The sequence below is a fragment of the Penaeus monodon genome, chromosome 20, assembly GCF_015228065.2.
Source record: "Penaeus monodon isolate SGIC_2016 chromosome 20, NSTDA_Pmon_1, whole genome shotgun sequence".
Taxonomy (NCBI): Eukaryota; Metazoa; Arthropoda; class Malacostraca; order Decapoda; family Penaeidae; genus Penaeus; species Penaeus monodon.
Window position 1 is genome coordinate 47,053,324 of NC_051405.1, and position 10,400 is coordinate 47,063,723.

The following is a 10,400-nucleotide window of genomic DNA, read 5'->3' on the forward strand; positions in this document are numbered from 1 at the left end:
CTAAATTAGTGAATCTTTCTAGGTGACTGCTGAATTTAATGAGAAAGAAATGGCTTTGGAAGGAAACTTAAGGATAATTCCGTGGCCGGTAAAATCAATACCATTGTCGATGGATTCTTCAAGACATCTGACTTCGACTGGAAATCCAACCTCGGTATCTATGCAGACGAGGACAAAGCCAATGTTAACTTCAAGATTAATTCCGACAGGAAACGAATACATGGCCAAGTTTGAGGGCACCGCACTTCCTCCTAATTGAATCGAACTTCGTCAAACACATTCTTGTCAATGCCCACGTAAATATGATATTTTATTAGTATCATCCTGATTCTGAGAAAACCTGTTTTATACCTAGTATTAGCTAAATATTTGACCATTCATTCCAATTCATTTCCATGTAATACTAGGTAACCAGTACACAGGACATGAAGAAACTACATGTTGCTGCCGAATGGGACAAAGATGTAGATCCTACAAAAGCTTTCGTCATTGACGGACAGTTTGCTAATGGCGAAGTCGGAGCGGCATTTAGGTAAGAATTAAAGTGTAATATTTAGTTTATTCCGTACACATGTCAGACAGGGACAGAAAGTTTCTATACAGATAAATGCAATTATTTGCTTCTCTAGTAGAAGCCCTCATTTATTTTCACAAGATGCTTTTACAGCCGTGAGAAATATTATGGTTATAATTACAGATATGGCGAGAGGGAAGTGTCCATCATTGGCAAGCTAATTGACAGTGGTGTGGAGGTGGAAACTAAATGGGCTGCTGACAAGAGAATCTTTGTCAATGTTCACTACACACTTGGGAATACCAAGTCGCTGGCAGCTACAGTGCAGACGCCATTCAAGGCTGGGAAAAAACAGGATGCCACCTTTACCTTCTCCATCACTGATCATGAAGTTGAGAGTCGCTTTTCTGCTACATGGAGGAACACACAGCAAATGGCACTTACTGTCACTGGCAAGGTAGAACCTGGACTCTTTACCAATGCTCTTTCCACCAAAGTTGCATTCACAAGCACCTTTGATAACTATGAGCGTATCTCATTCTCTCTGGATCACAACATGGTTGATTCCACCATCAAGACTCAATTGGAGGGTGCCTGGAACCAAGAGAAAATGGAAGGCAGCTTCCAACTCACTCCTAACACAAATGGTGTAAATGCTCGAGCTACCTTCACTTCCCCTGTCACAGAGAACATCCTTGTGGCATTGCATCATGAATTACTCAATAAGCAATTGTCTACTACATTTGAAGTGAAATATGGACAAGAGATCTCTACTGCTACTGCCACGGGTCACGTGGACCTCGGTGATGTGCATGACATCAATCTGGCGTTTAAAGTTGACACCCCTGTTTCTTTGATCCCTGAGATAAATGCCAATCTTAAATACTCTCTGAGTGGACAAAGTCTCAACTTGATAACTGAAGGTAAAATTGGGGAGAAGAAAATCATGCTTAATGTAACTGGCCAGAGGACTGTCAACAGTGACACTACAGACATTTCTGGAGACGTGCGTTTTATCACTCCTTTCACCTACCCTCTGACAGCATCTCTCAAGCACAACCATGACACAGAGCACTTTACATCACAGTTTGAGATGACAAGGATCTGGTCTACATACGGTAGTGTCAAGGTGCATGCTCAAGGAAACATGGTCTCCAAGAATGATGTAGAATTCAAAGTTGATGTTTCTAGCCCAGTAAGTAAGGGTTCAATCGCCTTCAAGCACACTGTTACTAACACCAAGATGGATTCCTCAGTTGATGTCATTTTCAACTCTGAACGTATTCATGTGTCTGTGGGTGGTCTTCTGGATGTGTCCAGGAGCTTAGCAAACATTGAAGCTGAAGTTACTTCCACTTTCAGTGGCCTAGATGATATAAAAGTCACCATTGATAGCAAGAAGGAGGGCAACACAAGAACCTCCAACATAGTCCTCATGAAAGGAACAAAATCTGTTGTAATTGACCATACCATTGTCTTCAATGATTGGTTCAACTGGGGAAATTCCTTCATTGTAAATGGAGTCTACAAATTAGATAATAAGCAGATGCATGCTGGCTCTCTGTACAAACACCAACTTGAGTATATGTGGGATCGCCAACTTGTGCAATTCGAGGGAACTTTCGACAAGAGGATCTCTGGAAATACCCGTCAGATTGATGCACAAGTCTCCCTTTCCACTCCTTGGACTGAGGACATGAAACTTGATTTACATCACCAAGATGATGGTGTTGAATACAAACCAACCCTTATCTTTGAGTACAGGCCTGGAATGAAGATTGAAGTTGCCTCTGTTCTGAAATGTGACTCATCGTTCTTATACATTGCATCCACTCTTACAACACCATTCTGGCAGCCACTGGGATACAAACTCAACATTGAATTCCTGCCAAGAAAGACTGCCACTCTTGTTTTAACACGAGGAGCTAACAGAACTACTATTGACATCACAGGAAACTATGAACAAGGAAAGATAGATGGTGAGTTGCATATTGATTCTACATACCTTACCAAACCAGTTTCTCTGGAAGTGTTCTATGACATCATTTCAGCTGAAAAGAAAGTGAACTTGGTGCTTGATTTTGACAAAAGGTATGAGATAACAGGAACCATTGCTGGTCACCTTAAACAAGCTAAATGGTCTCTTATAACTGAACTTCCTCTTGAAGCTGTACAGAAACTTGGTTTCAGTGGTGAGTACAATGTTGAAGTCATGCCCTTCACTGCCCATACAGTATTGGTTTTCAACACCCAGAAATACCAGGTAAATAGCAAGATCAATGCAGATGAATTCCAAATCAATATGGATTTCAATGGAAAAACCGGAAGTTTAGTCAGCAGTTGGAACTACCAGGAGAGCTATGCTGATGTTGAAATCGACTTCCAATCACCATTTACAACACTGGACAATATGTCTGTCTCAGGAATGTATGACTTCCGTAGTGAAAAGAAAGTGACCCTTAAGATGACCCGTAACTCAAAGGAAATCAACCTGTCTGGGCGACTTGAAGGACAAACCATTGTTTTCGAAGGCACAACTCCATTCAGTGGATGGGAAACCCTTAAGGCCTCATTCTTCATTTCCAGTTCTGCTGTTAAAGCCTTTGTGTCCAGGAATGACCGTAAGGTTGAGGTTACAGGAACACTGCACATCAGAAAAGTCAAGGGAAAGATTAATCTCACCATTAATACTCCATATGCTGGCTATGAAACCGTTTCTGTTGACACAAACTACAGCTTACAGGGCCAAGTGAAAACAGTGGGTTTGAAGCCAAATTGGCTCACAGAACTCTCCTTAAAGGGAGACATCAAGACAAACAAACATTTTAGCTCCTGAGATGATCTCAATATCATTACTCCATTTGAAGCTATAAGAACTCTTGGTGGAGAAGCTCACTGGGACCTGAGAAACCTTGTCAAGACTGCCGAAGTGAAGGCTTTCCGCAATGATCGCCACTACCACTGGCAGCTAGAGACAGCTGCTGATAGTCCCCTAAAGGGTTATGCCAATTCCAAGATCACAACTCCCATTGCTGGATGGACGACAGTCAGTTTGGAAGGAAACTTTGATTTCACCTCCATGCCTTACAGGGCACTTTTTACTTACAACAAAGAAGCAGTTATCAGAACATTTGAAGTACAAGTCAGTGTAGCAGAAAATGCAGTATCTGGTGAAATTACAACACCAATCTCTGGATGGGAGAAGATTGCTTTGAATGGCGATTATTCTCTGGCCAACAACCTTCTGACCGGAAATGTGGAGATCACCAAGAGTTCTGACAAATATCATCTCAATGGGGATATTGCTTTTAATACTCAGAAGCCTAAGGTAAATATTGGCATCAGGACACCTCTAGCAAATGCTGCTAATATTGAGCTGGTTCTTGATGCTAATCTAGTCGATACAGAAAAGAATTTCCATATTACCTTCAAAAGGAATGACATTACTTACTCTGCAGATTTCACAGGCCAAATTATCTATAAGACAGGATTCATGAAGCTGCATACAACTTCGCCCATTCCAGGTTTTACATCCCTGGATGTTGATGCCAAATACGACTTTACTGGAGATGTGAAAACTGCTGAAGCCAATCTTATGAAGGAAGGAAATAACCAGCATATCTCACTGACTTCCACAGTCAATGACAACAATTTCCATGTTGAAGTTGAAACACCATTTGCTGGTTTTGAATCTGTGAAGATGGATGGTGATTACACATACCTCAATAATAAACACAGTGTCACAGCTTCATTTGAGAAGAATAGTCTGAAGTATAACTTCAATGCTGAGATTTCACTCAATACCAACTCTGTTACCCTGATGCTGACAACCCCAATAGTAGACATTAAGCATGTTGTCATTAATGGCAATTACCAGGCCATTGAGAATGGAATGGAATGCTCCCTTGTTGTTGAAAGAAACCAGGATAAGTTTGAGTTTGATACTCGTGGATATTTCACACCCAAGAAATCAGACCTACACCTCTCACTAGAGACACCTGTTGAGGGCTGGAGGAAGCTAGAGCTGGATACCCATTATGATATTATCTCTGACAAGAAGTCTGCTGAGATCTCTTTCCAAGGAGATTCACTGATGAAAAAGCTGTATGTTGAGGGTAGCTATAATCTGAAATATGGATCTTTTAAGGTTATGACTCCTATTGAGGATTTCAGAGTCCTGGGTGCTGAATATACACTAAACCTTGATGAATACAACAAGAAATTGGATGCTTCTGTTAAGATCAGTCAAAATTCCAATGAATGGGCCTTCGAGGCAAATGGACAATACAGTGATGATAACATTGTTATAAAGTTCCAGACACCATTTGAGGGCTTTGATACTATTGCTGTTGAAGGCAATCTAAACTATGGAAACAGATCTGGAAGAGGTGTCATTCAATTTGGGTCTTATAAGTTTACCACCAGCATTACTTATGCAAATGACAACATGTCCTTTGAGCTGACGACTCCCTTTGATGCAATGAAGACTGTGTCCCTTTCAGCTCAGTACAACTGGACTACCAGCCAAAAGAGTGCTACTCTAAACATCACTTACAATGACAAGAACTTCGTTCTCTCCAGTTCTCTGCAGCTCTCTACAAGGGCCTCTGACATCACCTTCCAGGCCGGAACTCCTTTCAAGGGTTTCCAGAACACTTTCATTGAAATTAAGTATGATGTTGATAACAGAGAGGAGCTCCTTGCATCCCGTGTCAGTGTAGATGATCACAAATACAGCTTTGTTGTAGGTGGATTTATTGAAGACAAGCTAGCCATGTTCAAGTGGAACCTTAACTCTCCTTTCAGTGGCTGGACTGATGCCAAGTTTGTAGCAAAGATTGATCTTTCCAGTGAAAATAAAAACATTGAAATCTCCCTTGAGAAAGAAGGAGACCTTAAAGCTATTGCAGTCTTGCAAGTTCATTGGCAGTACATTGGACTTTAATCTGCAAACTCCTTTCAGAGGGCTCAATAATTTCAACGTGTTTGGATCTCTTAACCGGTCCAAGAGGTCTCTTGAAATGAGAATGATGAATGATGCAGGACAAGTATCTTTAGCTGGCAATTTCAATTCCCTCAGATTCAACATGAAGACTCCATTTGAAAGAGCAGAACAGATCTCCTGGGAGATCACCAAGACTGGTGAAGGCTCCTACAAAGCTGAATGGAGGAGGAATGATAATTATGCCATACTCACAACAGAAAAGGATGGAAAGAAAAATTCTTTTCAAGTGAATGTGAAGAGTGAGTTTCAGGGATGGGAGATCCTGGCTCTTACTGGAAGACTGGACGAAGGGACAAAACAAGCCTACCTCAGTGGAGCCATCAATGAACAGAAGATCACTATCTCTGGATCAGGTTCCTTTGGTAGCAGAAGCAATTATAGCATGAAGATTGAAACTCCCTATGACAACTACAGAGTTGTAAATGTCCAACTTGATTATTTGAAGAGAAGGAATACAATGAAGATTGAGGCCTCTTCATCCTCTTCTGATTTCCATCTTCTTTGGTCACACTCAGGATCAGGCATTGAAGCTCACCTTATTGTACCTAATTCACAGCAGAATACTGAAATTTCCATCAACCTGGCCCCTACTCAAGGAAAAATAACCATAACATCACGATTTGAGCCTATCAGGGACTACCTCCAGGAATACCATGTTAACTTGGGTGAGACTGTTATCACTGCTGATCATATTATCAAGCTGAATGGTCATGAGGTTTTCAAGATGGAATTTGAGAGGAATGCTCCTGAACAGAAGGGACACCTAGAAATTCACATTCACGTTGCAGAACGTCACACAACCATCCACTTCCATCGTGAAGGCTTTAGCAAGCTTAATTTCCTGTTTAAACGTGAAGTACCACAGTATGGTGAAAAACACTTCAAGGTCGACATAACTGGATCAGGAGCATTGCCAGAAAAGGGTGCACTTGATATTGCTGTTGAGAACACTTTTCGTGAACCAGCTAGGACCATCAATGCACGTGTTGAAGTAGACCGGACTGGCGCCCAAAAGAAAATTTTGCTGGAGATTATTCCTAGACAAAGCAGACTGTATGCTTTTAACCTTGAATATGATGCAGACCTTCAAAGCCCACGACATGGAGACTTCACTTTGAGTATTACAACTCCAAGCAGGCGAGCAGCCCCATGGCAGAATATATCTGGAAATTGGAATGTTGAAAATCCAAATGATGCTACAATAACCTTCACAATGGGCAACATCACTTATAATGCCAGAGGAAAACTTACTCTTCGAGAATCCACCATGATACTCTCTTCAACAAATTCATCAGCTGAGAACATTTACCTCCAGTGGAAATTTGAACGAGATGGCAGCACTAGAGATTATTTCCTTAAGCTTGGCCGTGAGTCCAAATATGGAATGCTGAAGCTGAAGGGAACAATTATTGATATTGCTCATGTGGATATTGAAGGAGGCCTCAAGGCTGGACCATTCATGCCAAATGAGTTTCTGTTTACCTCTATGTGGAACAAGGCTAATGGTGTAGTCACTGGAGAAGGTACATTTGATTATGGAAACTATCATGGCTCCCATCGCCTAGTAAAGTTTGAACGAAATGCAGAAAGGAAATCGGCATCCTTTGAATGGTCAGCAACTTCAAATATTCCCCAGTACAACTCTGTTTCGGTTTCAGGAAATTATGACTTTGACCACAAAGTTGTTATCTTTGTCTTCATAAATGCTGATGGTAGAGAATCTAAAATTGATGTTAACATTGCTGATATCAACCCCACAATATCTCGTAATACAGCAATGATTTCTATCCCACTCCTAGGATCTACATTTGAAAGAACAGAACTCACTGTCAGTCATGACTTTAGCCATCCAAACCGAAAATCTATCTCAGCTGTTGCAAAGTTTGGTCGTTCAGAATCCTTCATTAATGCCAAGTGGAACCGAAGTGATGGTTTTGAAACCCTTGAAGGAAAAATAGAGGCCAAATCTAGATTCCTTGGAGATATTCTAATCAACGTCAGGTATAACATGTCCAATATTGCAGATGCTTATGCTGAAGTTGACTATTCAAGAACGACAACAGATGGTGACAAAAAGGAATTCAAACTAAACTGGACTAGGAAATCTACTGATGACCATCTTGAAAATGAAATGATCTTTGACTCCAACTTTGAGACCCTGTCACATGCACGTGCATATGCAATGCTGAGTATGGTAACAATTTCAAATTGTTATCTGGGCTGGATTGGAATGAGAAGAAAATTAACCTTACCCTTGAAGTTCGCAAAAATAAGATTTCAGGAATGCTTACCACACCATTTGAAGGATTTGAAACAATAGAGGTAGACCTGCAGTATAAGCTTACTGGTAAGGACAAGTCAATTAATGCAACATATCAACGTGGAGATAGGAAGGCTAGCCTCAATATGGAGTTGAGCATGAAGGGTAAAAAAGGAGGTTCGTTTAAAGTTGATCTCAGTACACCTTTTGAAGTGGTGAAAAACCTTCATATTGATGGTCAGTATGAAAATAAAGTGGCTCAAGTTAATTACCAAAGAAACGATATTCACATGAACTTCAATGGAAAGGCTAACATCAAGTCAAGTAAAGCTTCCTTTGACATTTCATTCACACCTCCCAGCGGACAAAATATCAGGATAGCTGCTTCATATGATGTACAGGACTTCATTGCTGGTACAGGAACTGAGGAGAAGGAACTAGCTAGTCTTTCACTTGAATTTGAAGGTAACTCATTGGACTTCAGCCTTCATGGCTTCCGCAATGATGACAGACTCTATGTGATGATTCATGGGTCTTCCTCCTTTGCAGTGCTCAAGATGTTCCATCTCAAATTAGATTCTGAACTGAATACTCAGGCAAGGGATGGCACTTTTGAACTCACTTTCAATGATTTTAAATTCAATGTAAGCAATCACTTGAAAGACGAGAAGACAATGGTTATTACTTTAGAAGCAAGATTGAGTCGACACTCACTCCCTCCCAGCACTGATCATTGGTCTTGGGCGTGAAGGTAAGAACGTATCATAACCGTTGGTTATGGAGAGGACAAAGAGATTACTTTCTCTATAAAAGGTAAGAACAACTTCCTTTCTGGATTTTCGGGCAAGGTTGACATTCCCTCCCTAAATTATGAAGGAGTGGAATATGATGTGGATTACAGCTTCCCAGGTGATAATCACCTCCAGATTCATGTCGAGATTGACTTAAACGAAAACGAGCAAGAAGTGGAGGCAACATTCTTCCTGGATTCAGAAGGTATCAAGGCTCGCTGTCATCCACTGTACTGGGTGACCATTCCTTGCGTGTTCGTCGATCAGTGTCCCTGATGGCTTTTATGCTGAAGCTGTCTGATGATTACAGCCTGAAATTGCGAGGAGGCTTCAAGAACGAAGATACCGCACGGGGTGTACTACTGGAAGGAGAAGTATTTGGTAATAGATTCCTTGTTGACACCTTATTCCAGTGTGAAGGAAAGCGATATTCTGAGGGTAAACTTATCATCCACACTCCATTCCCTGGCATGGAAAAGATGGGTGGCCTATTCACATGGTCTAATGCAAACAAGAAAATCATGGCCCATGCTGAACTACATCTTCCTTCTTATATAACACCTACAATTACTGGTGAGATTAGCCTAGACCTTAAAAAGAAGATCAATGGTTATGTCACGCTTGACGTAGCTGGAGAGGAATTCACCCTGAAGTGCAATCTTGCTGGTTCTTCCATTTCTCAAGGTTATACAGGTTCACTTGAATTCTATACTCCATTCCATGCTGTATCACATGTTATGTTGACAGGCGACATAAAAATGCAGGCATTGTCCTTCCTTGACATGGAAGTAAAAATTGAAGCACCTTTTGCCACACATGACCTTAAACTGAAATACCAGCTTAGTGCTGACAAAGTCTCTGGGGAAGCTTTCCTTGAGTCAACAAGGTTGTATAACACCATTCAGCTAAGCCTTAATCTTGAGGGCCTCAGCACTGGAAATGTAGAGGTTGACTTGACTGTCAATGACAACAAGATTAATGCACATTACATTTTGGCTCAATCCACTTCAAATTCGACGTGACAACCGTATTTTAGCAAGGAACGCCAGTTCTCCATTGAAGCTAAGTATCCATCTCTGGAGAGCCTCGAGGGTGTAGTTGCTGTTACTCTGGAAGGTGAAAGCACATGGTTAGTGGAAGCCTGAACATCGTTAACAAATCGTATCCAAGGAGCCCTGGATTTGGAATCTGACTTATCAGCGGCCACAGAAACTGATGTTCGACGTTTCCAAGCCAAGTACTTCTATAAACAAGCCTCATTTAAAATCATTTTCACTAGCAGTGACCCTCATTCCTTCTACCTGGATTTGGATCTAAGAAGTGGGCTTATGCTACTGTAAAGATTGATACACCGTTTTTCCAAAAGTTACCACTACCCTGCAAGTAACCCCTGCTGTTGCTGGAATCACCGTCGAGACCCCCAAAGGAACACACAAGTTCAGGTTAGCTGGCGCCAGACTCGTAGAATGCCATCTGACTGGATTGCTTCCTAGAGCTGATCTCTCCATTGCTGCCTGAGAACTACCTCTTCAGTGTAACCTTGGAAGTAAACACATCATGGCTGAGCTGCAGACAGGGAGCATAAAGCACAATCTTGAAGCCAGAACCTCAATGTCTAACTATGGTGGTGATTGTCTCTCATGATTGACACACCCTTTAAGAATATCAATAAAGTTATGTTGATGCCTCACTCAACTTCCAGAACAATGTTGAACTGTATATCACAGCCAAGTTTGCCAACACAGTCAATTCCTTCCGTTCAATTGGATAAGGAAAACAGGAAGCTAATTAGCATTGTGGAATCTCCAACATTCCAACGGGAATTTGGGA

At 41.3% G+C, this 10,400-nt stretch overlaps 1 pseudogene across 1 annotated transcript in view; it reads left to right on the forward strand.

The window, feature by feature from the left end:
• The window catches only part of LOC119586030, a 17,401-nt pseudogene extending 7,002 nt beyond the window's left edge, over positions 1 to 10,399 (forward strand). Inside the window, exons 9-11 of the transcript XR_005229913.1 lie at positions 23 to 296; positions 408 to 532; positions 698 to 10,399. The product of XR_005229913.1 is annotated as an uncharacterized LOC119586030 (transcript). The remainder of the gene's footprint in view (positions 1 to 22; positions 297 to 407; positions 533 to 697) is intronic.
• Position 10,400: the final 1 nt, after the last annotated feature.